The sequence below is a fragment of the Lissotriton helveticus genome, chromosome 4_1, assembly GCF_964261635.1.
Source record: "Lissotriton helveticus chromosome 4_1, aLisHel1.1, whole genome shotgun sequence".
Classification (NCBI taxonomy): Eukaryota; Metazoa; Chordata; class Amphibia; order Caudata; family Salamandridae; genus Lissotriton; species Lissotriton helveticus.
Window position 1 is genome coordinate 131,954,445 of NC_136063.1, and position 18,490 is coordinate 131,972,934.

The following is an 18,490-nucleotide window of genomic DNA, read 5'->3' on the forward strand; positions in this document are numbered from 1 at the left end:
CATGCTTTGTCAATGTCACAAACGACTCTCCTGTCAACTAAGCTACAGGCGCAATTTTTTAAAACTTGCTTTTTTTATATTATACCCCTGATAAAATAGATTCAGGTCACATCTTTTCCACATGTGAAGAGTTGAAATCCATTAAGCAAGACACTGAGAAGTTTCTATCAAATGTATTACAAAGCCCGATAGCTTTATCCAGTGATGTTATTCTACTAGGGGTAGCTAACTCTAATAATGCTCTAGTAGGTCATGAACTTATATTTATAACTATGGCTGTTTTCAGACTATGTATTGCCTCTGCATGGCTAGACTCTGTTGCTCCCTCTTATCACCAATGGCTAGCAAGGTTCCTTGCCATTTCTAATATGGAAATCGCCATCTATAAAAGAAAGGGCAGAAGGCGACACAAAAGAGGACTAGAAATTTGGTCCCCCTTCGTAGAATGGTGTATGCTGCAAGACAATAGTTGAATAACTGTACTATGACTCTAAATAGGAACTGGTGGCAAAAATGTGGTAGGTTGTGAACAGCCTCTGGTTAGTGTAATGTGTTATGAGATAATGTATATAAATGTATTTATATTTGTAATTGTATTTACAAACATTCATGTCTGACCTCGGGGGGTTGGGTGGTGGGGGGAGTGGCATGTATAAAAATCAGAATAAAGATGTTTTAAAAAAAAAAAAGAAATCAGAGTATCTGTGAGGACCTCTGTAAATGGGAGCAGGATGTTGCCAGCTTTGGCTTTAGAAGACAGATGTAATTCTAGTATGTTTCTTTAAACGAGCACCAAACTAGGCACTTTCCTCCAATGGCGATCCATGTACCGAGCTGTGCCTCAGTGGAATGTCAAACCCACTGGCTATTTTATAATTCAATGTATATTACATCATCAGTGTAATGAGTAATGAGGGGAGTGCAGATCATCGTCATCATCACCACTCTCCCAGAGTGTTTTCTGATCTGGCACAGGATCAGAATCTAAGCCAAAAAGATAAGGATATCTTTGCTAGTAGCTGTGTCGTGAGTGCAGAACGAAAGGAATTGACTTCAGAATGAATGGGTGGTACTTATATGTGGCTCTGTTTCAGTCACTTTTGAGTTTGTTCAGTGCCAGCAATTGCGCTCCACGACACCACCTAGTGCTGAGCAGGAGCACTGCTACAAAGTTCTCTATATCAAGTTTTTGCGCTAGGGTGTTATTCTAAGGCAGGAAGTCTGGAGCTGGAAGTATCCATCAGAATCACTTTTACATTAGCCTTCCTTCATTTTGACACTAATCTCACTCCCAACCACAATAGACTTATTTCATCCACAGTAAATCAATAAGTAGTCCCATTGGTCACTAGGTGGAACTGGACACACACCTGCTCAGGGCCAGGAAACCTTCCCAGGTGAAAATGTGCTGTACAAATCTACACACAGGGTATGCATTCAAATCAAATGGAGATGGTCACAAATTACTGTGGTGACATATAGGTCATTGAGTTCCTTTCCAGCAGCTGACCAACCGCGTTTAGAGGAGAATATTGGTACTGCTCCCCTAGAAGAGGATCACCTACTAAATTCTGAATTTCCCGCCATGCATGTTATATCACTGTAACCTCCTTTGGAGACGCTGCTGCAATGGCTTCACTAAGGCATTGATCTTTGGCTGAGTGGCTGCAATGTTTGATGCCCCCACTTGGCAAACTATTTTGTTCTACAAGAACAAACTCACAAAGTAGCAACTCTACTGAGTCAAAGGGCGTTTCTCCCTCTGCGTCGGACATTGAGCTATTTCTCGAGCTGGGATTGCCATGTACGCATAGGGGTCCTTGGTGTTAAAAATGAGTGGCAGTCATCCTGCTCTAATTAAGGAGGTGCAAGCATGCAAGGACTCCCTACAGTCCTGTGGTGGACCGACGATCGAGTCAAGAGTTTACACCAGCCCAGCTACCAGAGACTCCACCCATACACAGTCAGGTCCTCCTTTACTACTTTTTGGTATAGGGCAGCGCTGCAAGTCTCCTTTCGGCGTTGCCCTGCATCTAAGTAAAAGGGCAGGAATGTGCCATATTAATGAAATACAGCGCAATCCTCTCCTCTATGCCAGCACAGAAATTGGTGCTTAGTGCCAATGTAGGCACCCTTACACCATAGAGACACCTTCCTGCACAACAACAATCAACGGAGGTGTCTTCCTCTTCCTACATGTGCTGCAAGATGCAGCACACAAAGAAAGGTGAAAAAATTAGGAGAAATGAAGTTATTTCTTCTTGTTACACCTCCCCTGGAGAGGCGCAGAGTTTTAAGATATTCCCAGGTTCGTTGACCCTTATATAGCTGGAATTGGGTCAAAACCCATGGGTGTTGAATGGGAACGCCCACAGCAATGCCCATGGAATGCTTCCTTGATGCAGAGTAAGGTAACACAGCACTTTGCACTGCTTTGCCTTACTCCATATCTATGAGTCCATGCAGAGCCAGGCAGAGTCGCTTTGTGCTGCCTCATAAATATGATTGAGAGGCATGCACCACCGAAGCGTCATAAAAAGTGATGCTCCGGCGGCGATAGCCCCTCCTAAATGAGGCCACCAGTTCTAGTCAAATGGAGCAGCATTAGGGAAAATCACCAGAACTCAGAGGAGACTCCCAGCACACAAGACATGCAAGAACATTATGTACTATGGCGGCATCGGGGTAAGTAGGGTTCAAAGCACCTTAACCTCACTGGTTGGAGTTTGTGTCATTTCCAAGGTTTAAGGCCAGAAATTAAGCAGGGAGCCGAGAGCCTTAAGTCGTTTGATACAACACTTTAAGCCAAAGCACAAAAAGTAGTAGTTGAAGCTCCAGCTGGAACAAGCAAAGAAAACTACCAAAAAGGAAGGACACCAAAACCAACACAAAATGTTCCTGAATAACTACAGCAAGCAGAGCTCCAACTACACCCAGCCCTCTGGAACAGCCCAGAACTGGTGCACAAATGGTATGCCGCGGGTCAACAACAGTGCCAAAGAACGTGCCTTAGCCCTGTCAGTTAAGCGTTTCAAAGAGGAGTCCACCTTATCTCCAATTAGGCAAGACCCATAAAAGAGCTTGTCAATTACCATAGCCTGTATATTGGCACAGAATCATTGGACCTCATCCAGGCATGTCTTTGAAGGCCAACACTGGTGCCCGAGGGTCCCGCCAATGCACAGCGGTATCCATACCGGCACGGATAACATACTTGGCAGAGTCTGCACTCCTTTTAAACTTCAACCACTAAAACTTTAAGCCAAAGCACGAAAAGAAGTGTTTGAAGCTCGAGCGGGGACAAGCAAGAAAACCACCAAAAATGAAAGACACCAGAAACAAGACAAAATGTTCCTGTATAAATGCTGCAGCAAGCAGAGCAAAACAGACCAGCTCACACCTTACTAGCTTCACTTTGTATTCATGGAGTGCAAAACATATGTGTGCTGCAGAGAGCAAAATCCCAGGACTGGGACTCCATTTCTGCTTTATTTTGTAAGCTCTTCCCTAACTGGTGTGTTAGACAAATGTACTGTGTAAGCAGGGAATTGCAAAATAATTTTTGGGGAAAAGGTATGTTCCAGGACCTCACGCATGTACAGATAGTTTCTTCACTTTATTAATAACAGAGAGAACCCAATGGCACCGAACATGTCTCAATAAATTACATTTCCAACAGTGCAAACAGTGTACTTTAGAGTCGGAACTCTTTACAACAGAAGGGGAGATGGTTCCATAGTTTCCAATAACATGCACTGTAGAATATTAGACGTAATAGTTTCCTCCCAGTATTGCTTTACTCTGTACCGTACCACAACAGTCTCAAGTAAGTCCTAACACGATCCCACAAACTCCTTTCTTAAGAATACACGTGGAAAATAAAATATAAATGATTTACACAATCAAGACTGTACATATCTTCAGGGCTTTAAGTGGGCCGGGTCTCACCGAGCATCGGCAGGGTTTTAAAGGGGGCCTCAAAACGGGTCTCTATCGGGCTCTGTTTTTTGGCCCTGGCACAAGCGGTCCGTTTTTTTCCAGACTACAGTGACAGCAGGCACATCGATATGCGCAGCTCACACTGCTCACTTCTCAGTAGTGGAGATGGTATGGCATGAGGTCATGCCAGGCGAGCGTTGTACGGGAAGGGATATCCTTTAAAGAATCATTTTCTATCTATATTTCCCTCTATTTGTGACATGCAGGAGCAGCAACATTGTCACCAGGGCTTTAAGTGGGCTGGTTGCTGGCGGTGCTAGCAGTTCCTAAATGCAGATGCTGATATGGGCCACATCGGGCTCTCCATTTGTACCCTGAGTGTGGAAAAAATCTCAACTCTGCAGCAGTACCACTGCTAAGCCTTTGATGTAACTTCAAAGAGACTTGTTTTATTCTTTCACAATCTCATTTCAGTGCTGAAGCATTTTCAGTATTATATGCAAGGAAGCCATAGTCGCTGCTTATTTTTCTTATGCAACTAACAACCATTGACAAAGCCAATAATCCTGACTTGTTGTCGGTAAAATGTTACTTGTTGTATGATATATCTGGATGCAATGACAGAAACAGCAAAAGACAAGTTGGGAAGCCTACTATATGCTAAGCACAGATTTTTAGCTTACTGCAAGGTACCAGATCCATTATTGAAACAGGGCAATGTACTTACCTGGTTCTGGACTATCACCAGTTGCCGGGGCAGGATCTGTCGAGGGTAAATAAAAAGTGTAAAAGTATTACTTCATATTACAAACAAAATACAAAATACATCCTTCTGCAAACATTTTCTTAAATGCAACACAAACCCTAGCTAGCCCTTAGCCAGTACTATCTGAGCCCGTACAATAAACTCTTATGGCCTTGGAATGAATGGATTTAAAGTGAGAAACAATGAGTTACTTACTTCCGGTAAGGCTATTTCCTGTCGATAATCTAACTGCAGATTTGTTACTTTGTGATTCCTCACCTTGTGAATCTCCTTACACACTAAACTGGATCCAAAGACTGATGTAATAGCTACAGGTGGAGCCATTGGCCATTGTTGCAACTTCAACCCACCTCTGGACATGACAACACAAAGCTGCATAAAAGTGCCTTGGCAGTATTCTGACTTCAGGTAAACCATTATTTCTTTCCATACCAAAGACATGGAACATAGCAGACAAATGTAATGGTAGCTGGCTTTCTGCTAAGTTTAACGAAGCCCCTTATTATATCCTGAAAATCTGTGCCGCATAAAGGGGAGGCGGGAGGGTGATGAGGAACCTGCAGGTAGAATAACCATGAAGGTAAATAACTTAAGCTGATGGATACTTCTAAGCACAAATTTTTGTCTTTGCAAATTAAAGTCAGAGCAATGCCCACTCCAAGGAGGTAGGTCCGAGGTGTGGACTTTCAAGGGCCCTGCAGAAAAGAGAGGGCAAAAATAAATTCCATGCCTAAAGATTTGTAAATCAAAGCAGTAGTGTCTGATAATAGTGTAAGCAGATACTTACATGGCTGCTTGTCAGATGTGTTAGTCTGGAAGGCCCTCAGGGCAGTAGTTATGACTTACGCTCTATTTAAATAAGCTACAAGTCCCTCAAGAGGATCCTTTTTGGCCAGGGTGCAGCATTGCTTGAAGCAGAGGATAATTCATCGGAAGAAGGTCTGATTCTGGGATGCCTTTCCATTGTTAGCAGCAGCAAACTTGAAAGACACCTGATTGTCCCAACAAGAGTCTCTAACAGGTTGATTGAGAGGGTGCAGAGACTTAATATCGATAAATACATTTCGTGGGTGAGAAGTATTGGTGGAAAAAATATCGTGGTCAAGAATATCGATTGTTAGGTAAGTAATATTGATGTTTAAAATATCAAAGTGTTTAATATCGTTTGCAAAAATATTGTTGTTTAAAATATCGAAGTGTTTAATATCATTTGGAAAAACATAGTTGTTAAAATATCGATTTTTTTATTAATGTTATGTATTTTAGTGTATATTTTATATGTATGTGATGTGTTTTTGTATAAGAATTTTTTGTATTTTTATTATTTGTGTAAATATTTTAGTAGTTATTTGAATTTTGCGTTTTTAGTACCGTAGCGGGTTGTGGGTTCATAGGGGAATAGGGTGGGAAGTAATTTAATTATATTAAATGTATTGATTATTTTATTAGTTATTCATTTTTTTTTTATTGAATTTTGCGTTTTTAGTTCCATAGCGGGATGTGGGTTTATAGGGGAACAGGGTGGGAAGTAATTTAATTATATGAAATGTATTAAAACATTTTTTAGTTATTAAGATTTGTTTAATTGAGATGTTATATTATTTTTTTTTTAACTTTTATTTAATGAGTTTACCATCAATGGCATACAATAAAAAAATCTGCATATGCAGTGAATATACAGCCATAACTGAAACAGGTAAGGAGTATTATAAATCAGATGACACATGTAGCAGCAAGAGCAAATATCATCAAGCAGTGTGGACAAATATACATTACCAGGTATCAATAAAATAAAAAAATACAGTAGGACAATAAGAAAGGAAAAAGGGACAATGCACAAAGTCGCCATAGCAAATGTCAACATATTCGGAAAGTCAGGGGAATTGATTTTAGATCTCTAAAATAGGCATGTTCTACAAGGTCATTGCAGGCAAAAAAGCTATAACATACTCTGTCATAAGCATACCCGACTATTCTGAGAGCAGACCTTATGATCCGTCTGCAGCAGTGAAAGTGTGTTCCAGCAGATATGTCTGTATTGGGCCCCACATGGCTCGGGGACGTGAGGAACGTGGGAGTAGTTCAGCATAAGTGCAAAGTTGGTCCTGCCAGAGTATTGTATCTCCATGCCAATCTTTATATTTGGGTGCTCGACCCAGGCCCCATCTGCAGGCCACTTGCCGTTTAGCCAATACCAGACAAAAGGACTCATATTTTCGATGCTTGGCAGGAATATGTTCAGTGTACCCAAGAAGGGCTATAAGTGGAAATCGGGAAATAGAGTCCAGAGCTGTGAGGACTTGACGCCAATATATAAGTACCTCTGGACATTCCCAGGCAAGATGTAGGAAATCAGCTTGTTCTGTTTTACATCTATCACATCAGTTCATGTCTTCCAGACCAAAAATATGGAGTCTAACCGGCATGTAGTAGCTGGGGTGTAGGAATCTATAATGGATAATTCAGAGACTGCTATTGGAGGAGCCCTGTTCTCTCTGCTTGCAGCAGAATGACCATTATTAATCAGCGAGGTCCTGGCCAAGCTCTGCTGCCCATTTAGCACAACGATTCAGAAAAGGGGGTGGTGATGAACAGAGTGTCTGAATTAAGCAGACCACTCTTACCCAGTCCAAAGATCAGGGCTTGATCCATCACCGTTATTTAGCTCACTGCCCCATCCCAGCTCAGAACCTGGCTATATGCAAATTAGTCTGTCCCTGGCCCAGTGCATCATGGGAACAGGGCAGACCAAACTACCAAGCCAATTCTTCACCTGAAAGGAGACAAGCTACCGGGGACCGGTTTCTGGCATTTCAGCTTCGTCGGCCCAGCTTGCTTGAATCCTGATGGAGCAGTGAGCAAGGGACTCATGTCTGAGTATACCCTACCACACCTATAGTGGCCAAAAACGATTCAGAAAAGGGGGTGGTGATGAGTGTCTGAATTAAGCAGACCACTCTTACCCAGTCCAAAGATCAGGGCTTGATCCATCACCGTTATTTAGCTCACTGCCCCATCCCAGCTCAGAACCTGGCTATATGCAAATTAGTCTGTCCCTTAGCACAAGCTGCTCATGGAGGATAGTCAGCATCTATATATAGAGTGTGGTAGAGTGTGGACACCAAGTGCGAGGCAGTGGAAGCGTGCAGGGTTTGGTGCAGTGGGGCTAATGTCCCAGGCTCAGAGGGATACGTGGGGGTACAAGCCTGGATGCCGTGATGAAGGCGGGCATATAAAAAAGTTTCCATGGTAGATGGTGGGGGATCAGGGCATAGTTGTTGGAGAGTGAAAAATTTACCACTCATATATAGGTCTCCCCAACAGTGAATACTTCGTGTAAGTGCAACTTTCTTAAATAAGCCTTCCTGTAATAATGGCATCTCTGGGTGATAAGTAAGTGGCAGAAGAGGGAGTAAAGGCAGGACTCAGGTGTACGTTCTAAGATGCGAGACCAGGCTCTTATCGTGCAGTCTATGGCGGTAGGGCAGCGCCCTCGGTGCTCGTTGTTAGAAAGGAGGACGCCATTTAGTGGGATTAGATCTGCAAGTTAGTGTTCAGTGGCTACATGGGGAGTAAAGCGGGGGGATGAAACCAATAATAGGCAAAGTGTGCCTGAGCACATATATAATATAATTCAAAGTTAGGTATGTCGAAACCCCCGTGGGCATAAGGCCGCAATAGCAGGTCCCCTTGAATGCACGGCTGTTTACCACCCCATACCAATCACGTCAATTTCAAACGGAGAGAGGCGAAAAAGTGTTGTCCGAGGTCATAGGGAATATTTTGAAATAAATATAAGAATTTGGGGAGAATTACCATTTTGATGAGGGATTTGCGACCAGCCATAGTTAAAGGAAGGACAATCCACCTGTTGATGCAGTCTGTGACGTGGTCCATAGCGCACCCATAGTTGAGCCGCATTAACTCATTTCGATCCACTGTAACACGGATCCTTAAATATTTAGCATTCTCAGTACACCACACAATGGGAAAATCTGGTTCAAAAGGAGTAGCAGAACTAGTCAATGGGAATATCTGTGATTTGGACCAATTAATGTGAATACCTGATTGGCTTCCGAATTTAACAAACTCACGCAGTAACAGATTAAGATTTTGGCGGGGATCCTTAATGTAAAGGGTGACATCATCAGCGTAAAGAGAGATGAGAATGGGACGGAGGAAACAGCAGATGCCTACGTGCTGATAGTGTTGCCTAATCTTGACTTCCAGTGGTTCCATTACCAAGGCAAAAAGGAGGGGAAAGAGTGGACAACCCTGCAGAGTGCCTCGGGATAGAGAGATCGAGGGCGAGATGTGCCCATTGATCAAAACTTTCGCCGTGGGCGGGGTGTATAGGAGCCGAACCCATGATAGACAGCCTGTGGGGAGTCCCATATATTGTAAGATGAGATAGTCCCATTCCACCGAATCAAAGGCCTTAGAGGCGTCCAGGAATACAGCCACAAGCGCTAGTCTGGGACCACTGCCTGCAGAATGGATAATGGCGTCCTAAGGTTGTGGGAAGTCGCTCTTCCGGGAATAAATCCAGTCTGGTCTTGGAGAACCAGTTTGTCCATCAGTAGCCTAAGATGATTCAGTAGTTATTTAGCAAGTATTTTTACATCTGTATTTATGAGAGAGAGTGGCCTATAGGACTCTCAGCGGTCTGATGGTTTTCCCAGTTTTAACAGTGACGTGATTAGCACCTCTCTCATCAAGGCAGGTAACATTTGTGTCTCTTGGGCTTCAAGAAAAACCTCCTTCAGTACTGTGAGCAGCTGATCAATGTATGTTTTGTAAAAATCGATGGGAAGGCTATCGGAACCTGGCACCTTTCCGGACTTCATCTGCATGATGGCTTCCCGCAGCTCATCATCTTGAAATGGCGCTGCTAAAAATTCACGCTGGGAGTCCCCCAGCCATCAAAGAGATATATCTTCTAGATAGGGAGCAAAATCAGGGGTAGCAGTGTGTTGTGAACTGTTTAAGTCTGATTAGTAAACAGCAAATGTGTTTAATATATCAAGAATATCTCTGTAGCTCATCCCTGCACCATCTATCACATCTAAGACATAGCTGGAAAAGCGAGGTTGCCTAATAGTAGTCCCCAATGCTCGGCCGGGTCTCTTGCCCTCACCATAGCGCCGAGCAGTAAAAAGCTTGCCCCTGAACTTCACCTACCGGTCCGCAGTATCAGTATAGTCTGTGGGCTTTTCATGGAGTGTAGCCGGCCGGGTACCTGAATTAGCGGTCCACATGTCCGATTCAAGCTGTTTGATCTCGATCTCTAGGTGACGCAAGTTTCTCCTGATATCGTGGAGCACTCCAAAGCTTTTGGACATGCATATGCCCTTGACAGTGACTTTAAAAGTCTCCCACAGCTTGCCCACCTGGTCAACCGTGCCCTTGTTTCTGGTTAAAAAAATCAGTAATTTCTTTCCCTAGCTCAGCTTGAAAGACGGTGTCCAACAGCGTTTCCGGCACTAGTCTCTAACAGCGTGGGGTAGTTTTGGAATTAGGGGGGTTATTTCTAGGTACACCGGTGCATGGTCAGAGTGTGTGCGAGCCAAGTGTTTAACAGATTGAATCCAGGGGGCAACACCACGTGAACAGACCTAGTAATCGTGCCATTGCCCGCTCTCCTTGCACTCCCGCTCTTCACAAAGAGACATCCCCTCTTGTTGACTTCACCCCTGAACCAGCCCGGGACTCCCCCCTCCCCCTGTCCAATCCTCTCCCTACCCTCCACGTGAGACATAATCCACATTCAGAGCCTGCTGCAAAACTCAAGGAAATAAACCAAGTACTTCTATCTCTCAAAATTGTCATTCAAAAACTCATTGAGTCAACTGAAGAGCTGACACTTTATCTCTCCTCTAACAAAATCTCTCAGGAGAACCCGCATAGGATTCTGTTGAAACCCCCAGTCCAGAACTGGAATACCAACCCCTATCCTAACGCCCCAGCTAGAACCTCCAGGACCATGAAGATTCTCTCAGTACCATATATTCTCTCAAGCCAGAACTGGAACACCCCCCCCTACACGAACGCCCCATTCAGACCCTCCAGGTCCTTGAATCCTTTTTCAGAACCAGATGTTATCTCCCTACTCCGATCGTACACCTCTCCGCACTCGTTCACCTCAGTCCCCTCTAGATCAGCACAAGCACCCCCACTACCTGCCCCCGGCTCAAACCGTCCTAAGCAATGCTTCTCGGAGCCCATCCAAAGCATCACACCCAACCCTTATAGAGCACCCAGACTCAAGACTAATGCCCTAAACACTAATAATCTCATGCAGATCCACTTCACACACCCACTGCTCACTGACAGCCTACACAAACCGCACCTGAACTGCATGTTACTTAACTGCAGGTCAGCGGTTAAACATGCTGCTGACCTTGCAGATCACATCCTTGCCTAAGAACTGGACCTCCTTGTCCTCACAGAAAGCTGGCTCAACAACTCATCTGGCCCCATCCTTGACATACTAGTCCCTCCCAGCCACAATATTATTAGACTAGACCGCGCCAAGAAAATTGGAGGCGGCATAGCCTGCATCTTCCGCAACTCTCTCACAGCAAAACAATCCTCCTCAGCTAATCTCTCTTCCTGTGAATAATTAGGAATAGACATTACTAGTGCACACAGACCCTTATGCTCCCTTCACATCTTCTACCACCCCCTAGTGATAACCTCCCTCTAACTGAGGGCCATCACTGCCCACAGATCCTCCTTGGTGACTTCAACCTTCACTGGAATTACCCGCATGATCAGGCGGTCAACACTCTCAAGAACTTCCTAACTGACCTCTCCCTCTCTGAATTCTGCGACAACCCCACACACAACTTAGGCTCGACACTTGCTCTAAACATTTCCAACCCCAACACCATTAATCTCGAATCTATTCTTCCGTGTGAATGGTCGGACCATCACTGTATCAACTTCCATATCCTTGAATGCTGGATACCCAATAGATCACAACCACTTAAATTAAAACACTGGAAAAGATCGCTTCTCAACACTAGTAATGAGCTCATAGCGCACTGCAATGACTCCCTTTCACCGCCTGCAAACATGACCGACGTGCACGACCTCACTGAGTACTATAATAATGCCATGCTCTCGGCGCTGAATGGCACGGCCCCCCTACAACTAAAAAGAATACCCGACAAGGATTCCAAACCTTGGTTCAACGACAACTTAAACGCGGACAGATGCAGCCTTAGACCAGCTGAACGCACTTGGAGATCCTCTCCCTCCATGGATCTTCCAAAAATCTTTAGACTCAAAAGAAGTAGATACAACAAACTCATTAGAACCACAAAACTTTCCTTCTTCAAAGCCCAACTTGACAAAGCAAAAAATTGCCCGAAACGACTATTTAAGCTGATTAAAACACAATCCAACAACGCACCCACCCAATCTCAGCAATTCGCGCATCCGCAGACAAAGCGGTTGCAGACTTCTTCCTAGAAAAGTCGAACAAGATTTAATCTGATCTAAGGTTTGCTGCACTCTTGCTCTTACCTCCTCTTGCCTCCTGCCTCTCCACGCCCCCACCCAGCCAGTCTGTTTTCTCTCCCAAAAACAATGCCTCTTGGAGACAATTCACACCCCTCGATGACGTTACTAGCCTCAACCCTCTCTCGACCATTAAACTCTCAAACCACTTCAATGACCCCCTCCTCCCCAAATTCTATAAAGAAATGATTGGCTCATTAGCACTGCTCTGGTCCAAGATCATCAACGCCTCTCCCCCTCAAGGCGAGATCTCAGACTGCCTGAAGGAGGGCCTAGTGCTCCCCATCCTTAAAAAACATTCGGCTGACCGTGAAGACCTGAATAATTACAGACCAATCGCAAACATTCCTATCCTGGCTAAACTATTCTATAAATGTGTTCATGTACAACTGCGCAGACACATTGAACAATGCCAGCTCCTCGACCAATTCCAATCGGGTTTCCACACTGAGCACAGTACCGAAACAGCCATCACTCACATAGTGGATGACGCTCTGACTTTACTGGACCAGAATGAAGCCTGCCTATTAATTCCTCTTGACCTCTCATCTGCATTCGACAATGTCAAGCATGACAATCTTCTCCACCTCTTTGAATGCAGAATGGGACTATCTGACACGGTCCTCAAATGGTTTGCCTCTTTCCTCAACAATAGAACTCAAAGAGTCAAATCCAATCAGACTCTATCCAACCCCAGTCCCTGCCTGCTGGGTGTTCCACAAGGGTCCTCACTCTCCCCCATGCTCTTTAACCTTTTCCTGGAACCACTGACGGTAATTCTTAAAGCCTCCAACATCCAATATCACATGTACACGAATGACACCCAACTATACATGAAAATATCCTCCCCCAAAGACATCAAATCTCTCAATGGAACCGTGCTCAAAACCCTAAACTGCTTACCTCCAACCACCTCAAACTAAACGCCCTCAAGACGGATTTTCCACCTCATTGCACCGGCCAGGCAAACCCCCACGGTTGTGAAGCACAAGGTACTTACCTTCGGTAACGATATATCTGTATGGAACATTAGTTAGTGTTAGATTCCTTACCTTAGAATATCCCCAGGCGTCAGACTGGATCCGGAAAGTTTTCGTCAGCAGTACCCCTGCGCGTCGCTAGGCATCGTCTGCGGCTCCGCGTCTGTCGTCGGCGTCGTGATCGCCAGGATGACGTTGTCGGAGTACTTAGACGCCGCCCTCACGCACTGATGGCAGTTCTGAACATAGCTTTCCGCGCCAGTAACGCAGAGCCATGATAGAAACCAACACTGGTGCCATGAAACTAGGGCCCTGAAAGGGATGTCCTTAACCCTAGATATCGGTTCACAGAACGGGGAGGATGGGTGGGGCGGTAAGGAATCTAACACTAACTACTGTTTCTTACATATATATCGTTACCGAAGGTAAGTAACTTGTGCATCTGAAAGAAACACGTTAGTGTTAGATTCCTTACCTTAGAATAGATACCCCAGTAATACCAACCCCGGTGGTGGGTCTGCGAACCAAGATCACACTAGAAAGTCCTGGGGAACAGAACGGCCGAAAAAGCCATCTCTCCGGACTTGGATGTCCAGGCAGTAGTGCCTACAAACGTGTGCAGCGAGGCCCACGCAGCTGCCTGGCAGTTGTCCTGCAAGGGGACTCCCCGACCCAGGGCAGTAGTAGCTGCCGTGGCCCGAGTGGAATGGGCACGTAGCCCCACAGGAGGCTTCTTTTCAGCCAAAGAATAACAAACCTTGATGCACAAGAAGACCCATCGGGAAATGGTCCGTTTGTGCACCGCCCATCACTTTTTAGCACCCACGTAACCAACAAAGAGCTGGTCATCTACCCGGAACTGGTGTGTGTGATCTAGATAGAAGGAGAGAGCACTTTTTAAGTCCAGACGGTGGAGCCTCTCTTCCTCCTTCGAAGGATGCGGAGGCGGAAAGAAGGCGGGCAAGGTGATGGACTGCCCGATGTGAAAGGCTGTGACTACCTTGGGCAGGAAAGAAGGACGAGTCCTCAGAACAACTTTGTCTGGATGGACAGAGAGGAAAGGAGGTTTTGAAGATAGAGCCTGGAGCTCACTCACTCTCCTGGCAGAGGTGATGGCAAACAGGAATGCAGTTTTAGGAGTCAGAAGACTAGGAGGACAGTTATGAAGTGGCTTAAAGGGAGCGCACATCAGAAAAGTCAGAACAAGGTTCAAGTCCCACTGAGGCTCACGAAGGGAACATGTGTGTGATGCCTTTGAAGAATCTATTTATAACAGGGGACTTGAAAAGATAAGGCTGATCAGGAAGCCTTAAGAGGGCTGAAACGACGGAGAGGTATCCCTTGATAGAGCCCTGAGCAGAGCCCTGCTGGGCAAGAGACAGAAGGAAGAGGAGAATCTCTGAAAGGGGGCAGAGAGTGGATCCACAGCCTTTGCTGTGCACCATACCACAAATTTGTTCCACCTACAGGCGTATACCGTTTTTGTGGAGGGACCCCTGGCTGCCAGAATCACATCACAGACTTCAGGAGTCAAGTCAAATGGCCTCAACTGTCGCCGCTCAATCTCCATGCATGGAGGTGGAGACTGGACAGGTTCGGGTGGAGGACCGTACCCTGCTGCTGCGACAGAAGGTCCTCCTGAAGAGGCAGATGAATCGGGGGATCGACTAACACGCTGAGTAGCTTGGGATACCAGTATCTTCGTGCCCAGTCTGGAGCCACAAGGATGACTTGGCCCGGTCTCGCCTGATCTTCTTCAGCACTTTGGGCAGAAGTGGTATAGGCGAAAAGGAGTACAACAGACCGCAGTTCCACTCGTGACGAAAAGCGTCTCCGAGCAAGTGCCGACTTGGAAATTCCAACACGCAGAACTGATGACATTGCGCATTCTCATTGGTGGCGAAGAGATCTAACCAAGGCTCTCCCCACTGCTGAAAGAGACCTTGCGCGGCGCCACATCTGAGATCTGACACCATTCGTGATCCATCATGCACCTGCGGCTGAGTTTGTCCGCCCTGGCGTTTAAAGAACCTGGCAGGTGTTGAACCACCAGGGTGACGCCCTGGTGTTCCAGCCATGTCCAGAGGCGCAGAGCCTCCAGACAGAGGGTCCACGATCCCACCCCGCCCTGTTTGTTGCAGTACCACATGGCGGTGGTGTTGTCCGTGAACAACTGCACTACACTTCCCCGGACAGAGGGAAGGAATGCCTTCAGAGCCTGCAGCTCCAGAAGGTTGATATGGAGCCAGGACTCCGCCGGAGACCAGAGGCCTCTGATCTTCCTCTCTCCCATGTGGCCCCCCCATCCCAGGAGGGATGCATCTGTCACCACTATTTGCTCCAGTTAGGGAAGGGAGAGAGATCTGACGCTGACTCAATCACGGTTCGTGAGCCACCACTGCAACTGGCTCGCAGTGCCCTCTGAGGTCAGGACGTGGTCAGACAGGTTGCCCTGATTCTGTGCCCACTGAAACTTCAGGTACCACTGCAGAGCCCGCATCCGCCACGTGGCGCGATGCACCAGAAGGATGCAGGAGGCCATAAGCCCAGGAGCCGCAGCGTCAACCTTACCGAGACCCGGGATAAAGGCTGAAAGATTGGAATCAGAGCCTGAACATACCAAACTCGCTGTTCGGGGGGATAAACCTGAAACTGCACTGAGTCCAGAACCGCTCCGCAGAAAAGGAGCTTCTGGGAGGGGCACAGGTGTGACTGCGGCACGTTGATGGAGAACCCCAGTGAGTGCAGGAGGTCGGCCATAGTCTGGAGGTGGGAGACGACAGTCTGAGGCAAGCCCGCCTTCAACAACCAATCATCGAGATAGGGGAAGACTGAAACCCCTAATATGCGCAGATGAGCTGCGACCACCGCCATCACTTTCGTGAACACTCGTGGGGCGCTGGTAAGGCCGAAGGGGAGATCGGTAAACAGAAAGTGCTTGTGGCCTACCGTGAACCGCAGGTAACGCCAGTGGGCCGGCAGGACGGGGATGTGGAAATACGCGTCCTGCAATTTTTAAATTTTTTTTTTAATTTATAGAGCGCATGTTCACTCTGCAGTTTCTTGGCGCTAGGGGAAAAAGCGAAGCTGAGAAGACACAAAGCACTAGGTGCCAAAAGCCTGCTGGAACAAGAAGGTTTTTAGGGCCTGACGGAACTCCATATAGGAAAGGGAGTGTCTGACTGAGGGCAGAAGAGTGTTCCAGAAAGTGGGGGCGAGGACCGAGAATTTCTGGCCTCCCGATCTTTGTTTTCTGAAGCGGGGGGTGACAAGGAAGGATTTGGAGGATGAGCGAAGATCTCTAGGGGGGCAGTAGTTGATAATGGCAGAGTTAATAAAGGTAGGGGCCGTGCCCGCCCTGGCTTGAAAAGTAAGGCATCCGAGTTTAAAAAGAGCCCGTTGTTTGATGGGGAGCCAATGAAGGGCAGAGAGAAGAGGAGAGGAATGATGAGATTTGGATAGGCCATATACCAGGCGGGCTGCCTGGTTCTGCACTAACTGAACCCGTTGAAATGCATAGGCAGTGATGCCATTGTAAATAATGTTGCCATAGTCGATCTTTGATAGGACCATGGCCATTAAAATCAATTTAAGTGCAGGAAAAGAAAAAAAACGGGATATTTTCCTAATAATACGTAGGGTAAAAAACAAGAGGAAACAACAGAACTAATGTGGGAGTGAAGTGTGAGATGATGATTGAGTGTAATTCCCAGGGTTTTGACAGAGTGAGAGGGAGTGGGGGGGGACCAAGGGAGGGGGGCCAGAAAGAGGGAGACCAAGGATTGCCGCTACCCCCAGGCTCTGTTTTACCCAGGTTGAGTTTGAGGTGGTTCGCATTCATCCAATCCCGGATAAACAGCATGACGGACTGGAAGCAAGCGGCACCTAATGTAGGGGAGGAGAAATTAAAAATGAGTTGGAGGTCATCAGCATAGTTATAAACTGTGACCTCCATTTGTTGCAGTGCAAAAATAAGAGGGAAAATGTAGAGATTAAATAAAAGGGGGGAGAGAGAAGAACCCTGAGGGACACCACAGTGCACACTGCGAGGCAAAGCAGAGAATTCGGCCAGATGGACAGCCTGGGTACGGTCAGACAGGAAGGAGCCGAGCCAGGCCAATATCTGTCTCCCTATGCCCGCCGCCTTGATACGGGACAAGAGGATGGAGTGGTCCACCGTATCAAAAGCGGCGGACAAATCCAGAAGGACTAAGGCCTGGGGGGTGTTGGTATCGAGCCCCTCCCTGAGTTGGTCCATGACCATGATGACCACTTTCTCCGTGGAATGGCGGGGGCGAATGCCCGCCTGGCTGCGTGCAAGATAGTTAGTGGCCTCTATAAAAGAGCTGAGCGTCTGGGTGACATGAGACTCAGCCACCTTTCCCAAATACGGGAGAAGGGATATAGGGCGATAGTTTGCTGGGGAGACAGGGTCCGCCCGGGCTTTTTTAGTATGGGGTTAATTATAGCATTCTTAAAAGAGGTAGGGACAGAACCAAGCGTAAAGGAATCATTCAAGAGAGTAAGGGCAGGAGAAGGACAATCAGAAAAATCTGACGGAAAATGCGAGCCGGACAGACGTCAGCTGAAGAGCCGGACTTAACGCGTCTGAGTAAGGGAAGAAGGGATTCTTTAGTCAGTGCGGGAATGTGGGTAAGGGATAGACAATTGCCAGGTGGTTGGGGATCAGTAAAGGTGGGGGAGGGGGAAGGAATATTGGCTTTGATACAGACAATTTTCTCAATGAAAAACTCGTTAAGCGAGTCGCATAAGGCCTGAGAAGGGGGAATTTTGGGCAGAGTTCTCTGTGATGATGCCAGCTCGTGGACGGTGGCAAAAATCTCACGTGGCTGGCTAAAATACGATCCGAAAAATATTCTGTCTTAGCTGCCAGGATGTCTTTTTTATATTCAGTAAGAATGGTAATGTAATGTTGCCTACGGGTCGGGCAGTATGCCATTCTCCAAGCTCGTTCGGCCTGTCGTAACTCCAGTTTCTTGATTTTAAGGCTCGGGCTAAACCACTTATTGGCATTATGGATGCGGTTGATGGAGATCCGCTTCAGGGGGGCCACAAGGTCGCAGGCTTTTGTCAGCCAGTGGTTCATGGTGGTAACCTGGCAATGAGGGGCCAAGCCTGATAAATCCGGGCAGGTGGTAGTTAGTGAGTTGCACAGAGATGGAATGTCAGTTCGGTTCCAGTTCCTTGCCCGGATGTTTGTGATGACGGGAGGTAGTTTTTCAACGCTCAGATCTAAGGAGAAGGGGAGCAGGGAGTGATC

At 46.5% G+C, this 18,490-nt stretch overlaps 1 protein-coding gene across 1 annotated transcript in view; it reads right to left on the bottom strand.

Moving 5' to 3' along the window:
• Nucleotides 1-18,490, bottom strand: part of LOC144828412 (uncharacterized) — a 2,343,931-nt gene that overhangs the window by 2,137,354 nt on the left and 188,087 nt on the right. The window contains exon 4 of the mRNA XM_078686536.1: nucleotides 4,667-4,702. The gene's annotated coding sequence lies outside the window, so the exon portion shown is untranslated. The remainder of the gene's footprint in view (nucleotides 1-4,666; nucleotides 4,703-18,490) is intronic.